General features: G+C 39.5%; 1 long non-coding RNA gene across 6 annotated transcripts in view; it reads right to left on the reverse strand.

Annotated features, from left to right (window-relative positions):
• Window positions 1-6,127: 6,127 nt before the first annotated feature.
• LOC307186607 overlaps window positions 6,128-15,882 on the reverse strand; it is an 84,733-nt gene continuing 74,978 nt past the window's right edge. For 3 of the 6 annotated variants that reach the window (XR_013828423.1, XR_013828425.1, XR_013828427.1), the window contains 2 exons: window positions 15,058-15,104; window positions 6,128-11,068 (listed from right to left, as the gene is read on the reverse strand). This is a non-coding gene — a long non-coding RNA (uncharacterized lncRNA). The remainder of the gene's footprint in view (window positions 11,069-15,057; window positions 15,105-15,882) is intronic. The other 3 variants (XR_013828424.1, XR_013828426.1, XR_013828428.1) reach the window with 1 other exon arrangement.

Consider the following 15,882-nt stretch of genomic DNA (forward strand, 5'->3'; position numbering starts at 1 on the left):
CTGCAGGGCATGCCTGGGTGGAGCTGACAGGTCTTTACATAGTCAGTTATCCACGTGGCAGCCAGGGCAGAAAAGGTGGTTAAGGGCCTCAGAAATGGTCAAGGCCAAGAGGATCTGAGATGCTGCCTAAGATATGCCTGATGCATTTTTGCTTAATAAATATTTATATACGTTCACACAAAAAAACACACACATGTACAAACACCATCACATATAAAAAAGACAACAGTTTTAAAGACAGTGGTGAAGAGCCAACCAATTTTTATTCCCTCCTATATTCTTTGATATATGTTTAAAATTTTATATAATAAAGGTGCTTTGATTTTACAATGGCTGAAGGTCATGTGGACACTTTTGGAAAAGGAGGCAGAGTAGGAAACATTTCTCAGAGTAAAACAAACTGGTAAAAACAATTATTATTCTGTATTTTACATGATGGGCACAGACAGCATTGTCTTCTTCAATAAAAAGTTGACTCTTTTAAGAAATTGTTTAGAAAATCAGCAATAAGTAGTTTTCTAATGTGAGAGGTATTGCCTTATAATAAACTTGCCTTATAATAAAATTAGTTTCCAAATAATTTAGAAATATACTTTCTTTGTATATCTTGCTTCATTTATTTATTCATTCACTGAATTAGCAAGTAGCTGTTATTCACCAAATACTTTCTGAGCCCCTACTGTGTGCAAGGACCTTGCCAGTCACTTGACAAGAAGAATCAGAAAGTACTGTCACCAACTAAATGTCCATATTGGAATGGATAATATGGGTTATGGCAAAGAAAATTCATACTCACCAAGTACCCAAATGCTTTCTTACCTTTCTTAACCTCCAGTGCATGAAGTTGGGGCCACATGACTAGTTCTGTACTGCAAACTGTAAGCAGAAGTGATGTATGTCACTCCTGGGCTAAGGCAGCTATGAACTGGAACCGTGACCTTAGGGCCACATTTTGCTAGATGGTATAGCTACAACAGGGACAAGGCCACCATACCTGCATCAGACCTTGCAGGAAAAGGATACCAATCTTTACTGTTCACCACAGCCCGTGTGCAGACCCTTTTCTTGCCTTGGGATCCACACACAAAAAAACTGACAATTTTGTGGGTTATTGTTATCTAGTAAACATACCAGGGAAACACACTGCCACCAAAACCCAAAGAGGCTCACTGAGTGATGCGCCTTGTTCTGTGTTGTGTCTCTCACTATAGAAGGCATATCCTGATGTGCCTCAGACACTGGGCACCTAAACATTTTACCAATGTAGCAGTAAATTGCTACTGTGTTTTTCTTCTGCCCCTAATAAGATGTGACTAAAAAGGACACAACACATTTGTGATCTTCTTCCACAAAGTACATAACCCCAGGCTAATCATGAAAGAACACCAGACAAACCCAAAGTGAGGAGTGTTCTACAAAATATCTGACCCAGAGTTTTAAAAAGTGTTAAGTATACAAAAAAAAAAAAAACCCACAAAGAGAGAAAAGGGAACACTCTTACATTGTTGGTGAGAATGTAAGCTGGTGCAGCCACTATGGAAAACAGTACAGAAGTTCCTCAAAAAGCTAAAAATACAATTATTGTGAATAGTATACACATGTTCACCAAAAGACATGAATCAAAATATACACAGCAACAACACTGATAATCATCCAAAACTTAGAAACAACCCTGATGTTCATCTACAGACGCATGGAAACATAAATTGTAATATAGTCAATGAAAATACTCAATTCAGCTATGAAAATGAATAAACTACAACTACACACATAATATATATGACTCACACAAAAAATTTTGAGTGAAAAAAGCTAGGTACAAAAGAGCACAGACTGTATGATTCCAAATATATATCGTTCAAAAACGAGAACTACTCTATGCTGTTAGAAGTCAAGACGGTAATTATTCTTGGGAGATATACTGATTTTAAAGGAGGAAGAAGGGATCTTCTGAGGTGCTAGTTGTCTCAGCCATCCCATGATCACCTGCTAGATTGGGGATTCACTGGAAGGTCTAACATGACCCAATGTAGTTTTAGTCATGGCTAAGATTTATTACTGCAAAGGATACAGGACAGAAATAACAGAAAAAAGATATATACAGGCAAAGGTTAGAGAGGTCAAAAGCAGGCTTTCTTGTCCTCCCTATGCAGGGAATGCATCCTCTTCTCCAGCTGGGAAGTGCAAGAATATGTGTGAGATGAGCATGCTCAGGAAAGCTGGCTTGAATCTTGGGGTCCAAAGTTCCTAACTGGAATTGGTCACTTCCTAGCCATGGGTGTGAACCCCAAACCAGGCCCTGGGTACACATCATGAAACTTGATGTTTACTTTAACATGCTTGCTCATCTTGACTCACTACTTTGGGCATATAGACTAATATCTTTACCCAGCCACTATGTAAACATTCCAGTAGTTTAGTTCTCAGAGTTGACCAAGGGTCATTACGATGGCTATAGATTTAAACAAGAACTGAGTAAAACATATTTGCTTCATCAACTCCCTCTGCTCATTAGTAATGTTATCATTCTTGCTCTGGGGACTGATTAGATGGGTAGGTTTTGTTTGTGCCTATGTATGCATATTATATATACTTCAAAAATTTTTAAAAATTAGTCAGGTAGAAATCCAGACCCATTAATTAGAGCCCTACATTCTTGTAAGTCTACTGAAACCCTGGGAAGTTATCAAAATAACATTAGGAAACCATTAGGGAATATAAAAAGCAGGGGTAACTCTAAATGTAAGTAGATATCAAGAGAACAAGAAAGGGAATTAAATTCATGATGATGAGTTTTGGAGTACGTTAAGTAGGCAGATTACCGTGAATTTTGTAAAAAAAATTTGTATTTGGATGTTTTGGCTATTCTTTAATGTGTCTGAAGTGATCAAAAACCAAATTATGAACAAATTTGTAATTCAGATGTAATTTTATGGGAATTTAATTGATTGTACAATCTGTTAAAAGTTACCAAAAACAGGTTTTCAAAAGTTTATCTCTTATGTTTTTAATTTTTAAATTGAGCATTAAAACATATGTGCAGTAAAAAAAAAAAAAAAAAGAGTTACCTATGATCCAGCAATCTCACTCCTGGGCGTATATCCAGACAAAACTCTAATTCAAAAAGGTACATGCACCCCTCTGTTCACAGCAGCACTATTCACAATAGCCAAGACATGGAAACAACCTAAATATCCATCGACAGATGAATGGATAAAGAAGATGTAGTACATATATATAAGGGAATAGAAAGAACAAAATAATGCAGCAACATGGCTGGAACTAGACATAAGTGAAGTAAGCCAAAGACAAACATCATATGATATCACTTATATGTGGAATCTAAAATATGACACAAATGAACTTATCTACAAAACAGAAACAGATTTACAGACATAGAAAACAGACTTGTGGTTGCCAAAGGGGGAAAGGGTTAGGAGAATGATGTATTGGGAGTTTGGGGTTAGCAAATGCAAACTATTACATAAAATAGATATATAGAATAGATATATATATAGAGAGAGAGAGAGAGAATGGATAAACAACAAGGTCCTACTGTATAGCACAGGGAACTATATTCAATATCCTGAGATAAACCATAAGAGAAAAGAATATGAAAAAGAATTATACATATATGTATAACTGAATCACTTTGATATACATCAAAAATTAACACAACATTGTAAATCAACTGCATTTCAAGTTTTAAAAACCCACAAGGAAAGGCTGAGCAACTGTTAGAAGTTGATGGACGCTAAGAAGACATTACGACTGAATGCAACATGGTGCCCTGTATTGAATCCCGGAACAGAAAAAAGACACTGGTGGAAAAACTGGTGAAATCTGAATGAAGTCTTTGGTTTGGTTAATAGTGCTGCACTGATGTTTCATAGTTTTGAGAAATATGCCACAGTTATGTAAGCTTGTCAACATTAGGGGAAGCTGAGTGAAAGTTATAGGGGAACCTCTCTGTACTATCATTAAAACTCTTCTGTAACTCTAAAATTACTAAAAGATAAAAAGTTTGTACAAAGGAAGCTGGAAATTTCTGCTTGATAAGACCTGAATATACAGGACCGGAGAAATAAAGGTACATATGAGAAAGTGCATGTGTGTGTGTACTTTTGTCTATTGGTGTGTCTGTGTGTGACTGTGTGTGTTTGTGATTGGGGGACATCTGGTGTGGGGGTGTCTTTGGGTGTGTGGCTGTGTTTGTGTGTGTCTAGTGCAGGCAGGGTGTGTTTACATGAACACATAGTTCTACTGTGAGGGAATTAATAAGCCAAGGCGCCTCCATGAACCTGAGAGTGAGTGCCTCCTTAAATTTTGAGCCCTAGGCACCTTGCTTAACTCACCCTAGATCCAGTCTTTTAAAGAAGCTGCCAGGAAGAACAAAAGAAAAAAAACAGGGGGCACCTGGATTTGAACCAGGGACTTCTTGATCTGCAGTCAAATGCTCTACCACGGAGCTATACCCCCTGATGCTATTAATGCCCCCTATAAGCCCTTATTCCACTTGTATGAGTTTCATCATACTTCATAAGTATCTGTGTGGCTGAGATTCCTGCTAGATTTAATTTCATGCCTGATTCCCTTCTAGCCATGTCACCTCATACTTTTCCCAGAGCATGTATGTTCATTCTCTTCTCAGAACTTAAAGCTCAGTGCTCTATTCTCAGTCTAACCCTCCAGCGATTAAAATACACCACCAACTGCCCATAAATCTCCAGGCACATCAGTGAATGTTCTAAATATCATGGGCTGCCATTAAGTATTGGACATGGAGGGGGTCTTAACTGGGAATTCACAACTGGACTACAGAGGTTTATGTACAACTCTGAATTACAGGCAAATATTGTATGTGTGCATGGATTGGATATGGTACATGATTTCATCAGATTTTCAAGGGGATCTCATCCAGGTGAACAGTCTCATTTACAGCTGGAAAAAAAAACAGTTAAGTCCAAAATTCACCTTTGAACACCACTGACTCCTAGTTCCTTGAGTTCCAGTCTGAGAACTTTCAATCTGTGTATCTCCAAGATTGAGAAGAAAGGTCAAGGAAATCTCTGTCACTGCAGTAAGTTCTCCCTGATGAAGCCTGGCAGCTGCTGTGAAGCTAAGGAGCCCACAGTCCCCAGAGCTCCAGCTCACAGCTCTCTGAGTGCTGTAGACGACCCTTCCCAGCTGCTCCACTCTGAGGTTCTACAGAAACTTCAGTTGCAAACCCAGTGTGCCCCAAACTACACTTGCTGTCTTCCTGCTCAAACCTGCATCTACTCTTATTTTGCTTTGTGGTGATAATAATAGTCTATATTTACTAAACATTTGCTATGTGCCAGGCTCAGTACTAAAAGTTCTAGCCATAACTTCCTGCTGAATCTTCACCAAAAACTCCCACAGGACAGGTATTATTGTTAGCATACTGATTTTGCAAGTAAGGAAACTGAGGCACAGAGTGGCCATGCAGCTGGGAGGTGGTGGGGCCAAGATTTCATTGTGGGCTCAGAGCTGGGTGCCAGGCCTGCCTATGTAACCATCTGATCAACCTCCTCCCTGTCTTGGTTGGTGACACCACTGTGTACTGTCATTTGGCCAAAGCATGTAACATAACTCAACTTCTTCCAACCTCTCCTCCCAGTGCAAGTTAATCACTGGGTACTGCTGATTTTAGCTTTGACATCACTTAATCCCACTCCCACCCTGGCACCACAGTGCCACCACCTCCTAAATGGCCTCCCAGCCTCCACCCCTGACATCCATCTCCTACTGCTCCCACAGCAGTCATTTTAAAGTCAGGTGCATCTAGACTACTCCTCTTAAAGGCCTTCATGATAAACTGCAAGACTCTCAGCACAAGAGTTCTTACATTTTGATCCCTGTCTGCCTCCTCAGCTTCAGCCTCCTCTGCTGACACTCCCCATAGCACATTTTGTGCTCCAGCTGCCTCCAACTGCATCCATCTGGCTCCAGCCTCTGCCCATGCAGTTTTCTCTGCCTGGGACCCAACCCTCACTCACCGCACCCCTGCCTCTCCTCCACCCTCCCTCTGGTGCGATACTGTTCTTCTATGAGACCCTGACTTGCCATCAGCTCCTCTTGGAAGCCTCCTGTAACCTCCCTCCTCTGGACAGAGGTAATAGCTGCCTCCTCTGCATTCCTGAAGCTGGCCCAGCTCGGTCCAGCTCACAGCTGTCTGATATCTTATTTTACAGGCCTGCTTCCTTGGCTGAGAGCACACTGAGTCCAGGGGCTGTGTCTTATTCACTTCTGGGTTCACACTTTGCACAATTCTGGCATGTAGTAGGGGCTCAGTGTATGTCATTCAAGCTGATTTTAAAATGCAGCAGTGCCTGAGCTGCAGGCAGGAGTTAAACCTAGACTAAGCCCTGACCTCTGGCCCCAGCCTGGTTCCGGAATGCAGGCACCCTAGGTGGAGTGCTCGCTGCAGGCAATGAACTGGGGATGGAAAGGTAATAGAAAGTCCTCAAGCTTTAGATCAGGAAAGGAGTGCAGTTCCCTAAACTTTAGGCCAGTTCATGTTTATCCAGTGCTCTGTGAACAAGGTCTCTATTCCCTGACTGCCCCCAGGACACTGTAAAGTGTGGGCACCATCACTAAGTTACTGGGTTTGCCCTGCAGCCAAATGTTCTAAAACTCTATGGACAGTTCTAGCACCTTGGGAGCATTGCTAAGTGGAATTTTGTGACAAAGATTTTAACAGAAGGAAAACAGAATGAGTAGTATAATGAAGTCATTGAGAACCATGCTCTGAGTTCAAATCCTGGACCTGAGCTTTGTAGCATCTCCAAGTCTCAGACTCCTCATGCAAAATGGAGATAATGTGTCTTGTAAAATTTTGGTGAGAAATGAAGGAGGTAATTAACATAAAGAATATAGTCTGCCACCTGGCATATACAAAAGGGAAATTAGTGATTATTCAAAGAGCCATGAGCCACAGAAGATAAAAGTCAAAATCAATACGTATTTTTCTAAGGCATGAAGAATATGCACGGGGCACCTGGATTTGAACCAGGGACCTCTTGATCTGCAGTCAAATGCTCTACCCCTGAGCTATACCCCCACTGACATGGACTTGTTTTCATAATCTCTCTCTCTCTCAACGTTATGATTCTAAACACCAGTAACTCAGGGGAACTATAATCAGAGAGAATGCTGCCTGGAAGAAGTCTGGGCATATCAAGTCTTAGAATTTCATTATGAAAAAAGACCTGACTCCTGAGAATTAAGTTCTCTGAGCCTAGAAACTTAGACTTTCCATACCCAAAGCCTCTGCTGTCTGCCATATCTCATACAAAGTGAACCTTTGTTCCAGATAAAAATCCTCAGGTTTTCCACAAATAACATCATCAGTATAATGGGATGATTGGATTCCTGTCATGTTTCCTTAGCTACGGCTCCCAGCAACTGAGATCCTCATTGCTCTTCTGACTTCACAGAACTGAGCTCATAACTGGCAGTCAATAGACATTTGTTACATTAAACTGATTCTGGAAAAATTTTGTATAAATAATGATTTGTGTGAGATAGCTTTTCCAAGACATAACTGTAAGATGATTTTACACAAAGTCAGATGGTCAAGGAGATACACTCTTATGAAACATAACTTGCCTGAAACTGCCAACTCCAAAAGGTCATTTGATGAAGACAAATAAGGCTCCAAACAAGAGCCTCTTAACTGATTAAATCACCTATCCTATTCCTACCACCAAAGATTCCTTTTCATTTCCAAACACAACCACTGTTGGAGCACCCTGTATCTCTGAGCATCATAAACATCTCTTCTCCCTCTGATGAACTCTTCAGGTGCTTCTCATGGAAACTTACTTGCTTAAACCTGTAAGGAAGGCTCTCTTCTACCAATTTCCTGACAACAAGCATTATTGAGATCTTTTCAAAGGATCCTAGTGTGTCATGGTGGTGGTTGGTTGGGACCCCAGGAGAGGGGAGAGTCTCAATTACATTCATTTTCTCCCCTACCTCAGGCTGGAATTGAGAGCTAAGAAAAGAATCACATGCATTCTTTGCTCATTGTTCTTTTCTCACCCTGGACATTAGTGGGAGTAGAGATTTTAGCAGTAACAGATGTCCTGTGTGCTTCATATTGAAGAACCCCAGTGTTGGAAGGGATTTAGAGATCATTTATTCCAACCACTTCCTTTGCAGACTAAGAAACAGATGGAGTGAAAATGAAGAGCTCTGCTTAAAGTCAGACATAACAGTAGCAAGAGCAGAACCAAGGGTCCATTCCACTGCCAACTCCTTAGAGGCTCTTTGGAAGCCCCCAGTGCCTGGAATGATGCAGGTGCTCAATAAATGTTTGTGGGATAAATACCAAACTGTAGTTATATAGATAGACCAAATGTCCTGGTTTGCTGGGAATTCTTCTGGTTTTAGCACTGCATGCCCTGCGTCTCAGGAAATCTCTCAGAAAAGCAGGCTGTCGTTGTTTGGTCACCGTAGATATGACCTTATTTTTTCTCATTCGCTGTATTTCCAAAACCTAATCATTCACTTTCCACTTTCTCATTTTTTTTAACCATTTTGCGTACATCCTATACTAGTATTTACTTAATATTTGTCTTTAAATCAACTTAATGTTTTTTATTTACCCTCATCCTAAGCAAAAATATCCCTGAAATCATGCCAATTATATTTCTTTGTACTGCACATCAAAACAAATACAGAGCTTTGGGTATTTGTTAAAATTGCATTTAGCACATGTTACACTTAAAACTTGCCATGCACCCTTCTAAGTGTTTTACAAATACTGATTCATTTAATCCTTAAGACAACTCAATGAGAGAGGAACAATTATCATCTTTACTTTATGATGAGGAAACTGAGGCACAGAGAGGTTAAATAACTTGTCTAAGGTCACACAGCTGTTAAATTTGCCCACGGTCCCCAAAGTCATCTTGGAAACAGTGATAACCACAGTGTGATAGTTAATTTTATGTGTCCATCTGAATGAGCCACAAGGTGCCAAGACATTTGGCGTAATTATTCAGGATGTGTCTATGTGGGTGTTTCTGGATGAGATCAACATGTGAATTGGTAAAGGAGTAAAGCAGATGGATCCTCTCTTTTTAAGTGGGCCTCTTCCAATCCACTGAAGAACTAAATAGAAAGATCAAGTAAATGAAAAAGACTGCAAATAACAAGTGTTAGAAATGATGTGGAGAAAAGGGAACCATTATGCACTGTTGGTGGTGATGTAAATTTGTGGAAGAGTATGGAGGTTCCTCAAAAAACTAAAAATAGAACTACCATATGATCCTGCAATCCCACTCCTGGGCATATATCTGGACAAAACTATAATTCAAAAAGATACATGAACCCCTATGTTCATAGCAGCACTATTCACAATAGCCAAGACATGGAACCAACCTAAGTGTCAATCAACAGATGAATGGATAAAGAAGATGTGATATACACACACACACACGTGCGTGTGCACAATGGAATACTACTCAGCCACAAAAAAGAATGAAATTATGCCATTTGTAATAGCATGGATAGACCTGGAAGGTATTATGCTAGGTAAAATAAGTCATATAAAGACACAAGCTATATGTTATCACTTATAAGTGGAATCTAAAAAGGAAAACAAATGAAGGAATATAACAAAACAGAAACAGACTCAGATGCAGAGAACAAACTAGTGGTTACCAGTGGAGAGAGGTAAGGGGGAGGGGCAAGAGAGGGGAAGAGGTTAAAGAGGCACAAACTACTACTACTAAATAAGCTACAAAGGTATAATGTACAGCATAATGTACAGCTACAGAGGTATAATGTACAGCACAATATAGCTAATATTTTATAATAACTTTAAATGGAATATAATCTATAAAAATTTTGAATCACTATGTTGTACACCAGAAAAAAATGTAACATTGTAAATCAACTATACTTCAATAATAATAAATAAAAAAGAACAAGAGGGACTTCCTCCTGCCTGACTACTTTGAGCTGAGACATCAGTCTTTTCCTGCCTTTAGAATCAAACTGAAACATCAGCTCATCTGGATCTCCAGCTTGCTGACTACAGACCTTGGGACTTTTCAGCCTCCATAATCATGTGAGTCAATTACTTATCACAGGTATTTTTATATACATATATACATTTTATTGCTTCTTTTTCTCAGGAGACCCCTAATACATAGGACATGCTCTGGGAAGAATTGTTGGGCCTGTACTGGCCTTGGGGCTCCTGTTCATATTGTTGAGATTTCACATACTTCATGAGGCCCAGAACAGCACCTGCCACAAGATGGGGGTCCAGTAACAATGGTTAAGCTGACCTGTTGTTGTATTCCTAACTCCCTGCTCCCTTCACACACATGTGAATTTGCTCTCATTGTCAAAACATAAACAAAAGTAAAAGTTCATATGTTTTTAAGCTATAAGTTACAGGAGCCAAATAATCTGGCTTGAGTTCCAAAGATTTATGTTGCAAGAAAAAAAGTTCTAGACATCCGTTGCACAACAATATGATTATACTTAACACTAATGAACTGTACACTTAAAAATGATTACCATGATAAATATAATGTTATGTATTTTTTACCAAAAAAAAATCTATGCTCTAATATTAGAAAGAACTTGAGTAATAAAGCACCCCACCTCAAAAAAACAAACATATGCACACTGCAGAAATGGCAGGAACACGTAAGCACTTGTCTCACTGGATGGCTCCTAAAGTCTGTTTGTGAACAGACTTTGACCGATTCACAGACCAAGACAAACTCTTCCTCAAAATTTATAGCAAATCCAATGCCTCTCACTGTTCCCAACAGGGCACAGTACAACGTGACGTTCTTCATTCTCTAGATGGTCACTGTGTCATTGATTTTAGCCCCTTTTTGTTGTACTCACTTAACAACAAAGCAAAGTAAAGCTAATATTATCCTCTATTTTTTTGCTCTTGGAGATGCAGCCTCTGGATTGAGTCCCGTGTGCAAACCTGCAAATACATCTGTCCTGTGTCCAGGTTTTCTCTTCTGTTGGCATGTGGTCCAGGAACGACTTGCAAGTTCTGTTAAGCCTGCAGACAGATAAGAAAGTTGGGGAGTGTGCATGTTAGTTCTATTAAAGGGGAGGGAGAAAGAATGTCTCAATCAAAGGGCAGCCAAATGAATTGTCAAGGGGAAGATGGGCCAAAAGGTACGTTTATATCTCAAGATGTAATAAGGAAGAACAAATCTGACTTGATATTAGATGTGTTTCTTTTACTTTAACCTTGGTATTACTTTTGCTTCAAGTTAAGAATGTTGCCTATAGCCTGAAATATACAGGATAGCCCATTCTCAAGGCTGACATTTCAGGGTATAACACTTTTCTACTCATATAGAGGTAAAAAGTTGCAGAATAGAGAATAAAATTTGTCTTATGGGAGATTTACAGGAACATGGTGATCTGACCTACGTGGACAGTTGCAAAAACAAAGGATTCCTACACGAAAAAGTTTGCAACAACCAACCACATCCCTCCCTCACCTTGCCTTTAAAAATGTTTTGCTGTCTACAACTAACAAATGCTGGAGAGCGTGTGGAGAAAAGGGAATCCTCCTACTCTGTTGGTGAGAATGTAAGTTGGTGCAGCCACTATGGAAAACAGGATGGAGGTTCCTCAAAAAAATAAAAATAGAATTACCATATGATCCAGCAATCCCACTCCTGGGCATATATCCAGATGCAATGAAATTATAACACTACCTAACACCATACACAAAATAAATTCAAAATGGATTAAATACCTAAATGTAAGACTGGACACTATAAAACTCTTAGAGGAAAACATAGGAAAAACGCTCTTTGGCATAAACCACAGCAAGATCTTTTTTGACCCACCTCCTAGAGTAATGAAAATAAAAATAAACAAATGGGACCTAATTAAACTTACAAGCTTTTGCACAGCAAAGGAAACCATAAACAAATGTAAAAGACAACCCTCAGAATGGGAGAAAATATTTGCAAATGAAGCAACAAAGAGTTAATCTGCAAAATATACGAACAGCTCATGGAGCTCAAAAACAAAAAAGCAAACAAGCCAATCAAAAATGGGCAGAAGACCTAAATAGACATTTCTCCAAAGAGGACATACAAATGGCCAAGGGGCACATGAAAGGATGCTCAACATCACTAATTATTAGAGAAATGCAAATCAAAACTACAATGAGGTATCACCTCACACCAGTAAGAATAGCCATCATCAAAAAATTTACAAACAATAAATGCTGGAGTGGATGTGGAGAAAAGGGAACCCTCTTACACTGTTGGTGGGAATGTAAATTGATACAGCCACTGTGGAGAACAGTATGGAGGTTCCTTAAAAACTAAAAATAGAACTACCATATGACCCAGCAATCTCACTACTGGGCATATACCAGAGAAAACCATAATTCAAAAGGACACATGTACCCCTATGTTCATTGCAGCACTATTTACAATAGCCAGGACATGGAAACAACCTAAATGTCCAATGACAGATGAATGGACAAACAAGATGAGGTACATATATACAATGGAATGTAACTCAGCCATAAAAAGGAACGAAATTTGGTCATTTGTAGAGATGTGGATGGACCTAGTGTCTGTCATACACAGTGAAGTAAGCCAGAAGAACATCATATATTAACACATATATGTGGAATCTAGAAAAATGGTACAGACAAACCTATTAACAGGACAGGAATAGAGAGGTAGCTATAGAAAATGAACATGTGGACACAGAGGGGGAAGGAGAGGGTGGGACAAATTGGGAGATTAGGATTGACATATATATACTACTTGCATAAAATAGATGGCTAGCGGGAACATGCTATAAAACACAGGAAGCTCAGCTCGGTGCTCTGTGATGACCTAGATGGGTGGGATGGGGAGGGAGGGAGGTCCAAGAGGGACAGGATATATGTATACATATAGCTGATTTGCTTCATTGTACAGCAGAAACTAACACAACATTGTAAAGCAATTATACTCCAATTAAAAAAAGATACATGTACCCCTATGTTCACAGTAATAGTATTCACAATAGCCAAGACATGGAAAAAACCTAAATATCCATTGACAGATGAATGGATAAAGAAGATGTGGTACAAATATACAATGGGATACTACTCAGCCATAAAAAGGAATGAAATAATGCCATTTGCAGCAACATGAATGCAACTAGAGATTATCACACTAAGTGAAGTCAGAAAGAGAAAGACAAATACCGTATGATATCACTTATATGTTGAATCTGAATTAGGACACAAATGAACATATCTATGAAACAGAAAAAGAATCACGGACATAGATGGTGGTTGCCAAGAGGGAGGGCATTGCGGAAGGCATGGAGTGGGAGGTTGGTGTTAGCAGATGTAAGCTTTTATATATAGAATCGATACACAACAAGGTCCTGTGTTATAGCACAGGGAACTATATTCAATATCTTATGATAAACCAAAATGGGAGAGAATATTTTTCAAAATGTATAACTGAATGACTCTGCTTTACAGCAGTAATTAACACAACATTGTAAACAAATTATACATCAATAAAAAAAATGTTTTGCTGAAGCCCTTCAGGGAGTTTGGGGTTTGGGGGGCACAAGCCACCTGTTCTCCTTGCATGGCCCTGCAATAAACATTTCTCTGATCCAAACGCCAATGTTTTGGTCTGTTTGGCCTCATTGTGCATTGGGCACATGAACTTGCATTCCAAAACAAAGAAATTTCAAGGGAAAACCATCTGCTTTATGTTGCCCCGAGGTCATGATGACTGCTGTTTTTTACTCTCAAACTCACTCTCTCTTTCTCTTTGTCTCTCTTCTCTTTCCTCTGTCTCTCAAATTAATCAAAGTTCTCCCAGGGTTCAATTTATTCTCTAAATGAAACAAAAGCTCTTTTACAAAGTACATTCAAGCTAATCTGACTGCATTGTTCTAGTTTAGAAGTTATAATTTCAGGTAAAGATGTGCCTCATTTATAGAAAAGTTTGTTCCTTAAAAGTTACTGTGTAACGCCCTCATCAGTGTGCCCTTCCATGAATGCCTCTGCTAATTTGCTTCATGAAATATTGTCCCTCCTGACATACACAACTCCTTTCTAAGTTTTCCTAAAAATCTCCAAAAAAACAGCTAACCCGCCAACCCCTTGGCTAGCACACTGAATATATGGTTATTGGGAGGATAAGGAGGATAATTTAATTCATAGATGTGGTGGTGGGTATGAAGTGTCTTTAGCTAAAATGGAACAACATTTCCCACAATTCCCTTCCCTGCATGGTTCTGGGTTAAGGCTGCACCCACAGGAAAGTGTGCAGGAGATATGAGTGTGGAAGTGATGTGTTTCAGGGAAGGTGCAGCTGCAGTCCATTCACACTCATGTCTCATGGCCCACCTTGGCTTTGGGCAGCCTCAGGCTCACAGCTCTGTCCACTTCCCACTGGATCTCCTCCTTAGCTCTCTGAATCCTGGGCCAGGTTCATGAGCAGCGTTGGAGTGAAGTGTGCCAGCAGGTCACACACATCGTTGAGGTTGGAAGTTTGGAGGCATTGAGAGACTGTTGTGGGTTCCAGTTTGTCTTTGTGGTTCTACTTTGTCCTGTCTTGCCCCTGCTTCACATTCATCTTCCCTTCTGGACTGCTGACCTAAGTGTCCTCAGGCCCAGCACAGACACAGGGTAGCAAACTCACATACACTACTCAACCAGCTCCCACAAATGCATGACGTCTCATCCCTGTAATAAATCCTTTATAACGCTTACATGGTCCTACTTTTCTGCTTGAATCTTAACTAGTTACTGGAGGAGGTAAGCCAGCAAACAACATGTGGAGGCTGAAATTCTCTGATCTGCTCAAATCCTGCTTTGTAAAGCCCTTCACCTCAATGGAGGGTAGTGGCATCCAGACTCAATCTCTCATTTTCTCTGGAGCCTCCCTGTAAGGCAGCGACCAGAAGAATGACTTCTGGCTTCATTGGCATCTCTGTCTACAATCTCACCCTTATCTCTCTCTCTCTATTCTGCTTCCTCAGTCCCCTGGTACTCACCACTGTCCAGCCATGCTTGTTCATGTCTCTTTAGAGTCCCTTTGTATCTGAAATAAGACCAATGTATATCAAATCATAATTCCTTACTTCAAATATTTATAGTCTTTTATTTCTCACTAAGCTTTATTTAGCAATAACTCTGAAAACTTAAGACCTGAGAATCTCTCCTCTATGGTATAAGCAGAATATGGGGCTAGCAGTCAGCCAGAGCTCTGCTTATTCCATCTGACCTTTGAGCAAACCCCTGAATCTCTTTAAATCCTCCAACCTTCATCTGCAGAAAAAAAGAACTAGAATTATGACCTCTCAAGACCCCTCCAACTTCAAACATTCCATTCAAAATAAACTTCTAAACAATGCTCCAAATACACTAAGAGAAGCTTCATCTTTAAAGAAGCTGGAAGTAAATATTTCCAGAAGCAAATACTTAGACTTTTGTACACTGTCAAAGATATACCGAACACATAAAGCTGCATGAAAGCTTTTTGTAGAATGAAGCTCAGAGCAAATTGAATACCAATTACTGTTACTAAAGTAACTCTCATTGTTAGCACACTATTTACACAGTTTTTGATCATTTATTTTTATGTTGATAGTCTTGTTTTTTTCTTCACATATACTGCCTCAATCCCATTTGGAAGTACGTGATATATAAACTGTAAGGAGATAATTAAAATGTCCTAGTAGCTCTGAATAAAAACTAATTCAGGTTAAATTACTTTACTGTGCCACCTGGAAACAGAATGTTAGTACATTATTTTAATATTGCTGTGAAGAATACAGCTCTCAAATGGCTCTGATTGATTTCTAGGAAGTGAATTAAGC

The sequence above is a fragment of the Stenella coeruleoalba genome (genome assembly GCF_951394435.1).
Source record: "Stenella coeruleoalba genome assembly, chromosome: 5".
Classification (NCBI taxonomy): Eukaryota; Metazoa; Chordata; class Mammalia; order Artiodactyla; family Delphinidae; genus Stenella; species Stenella coeruleoalba.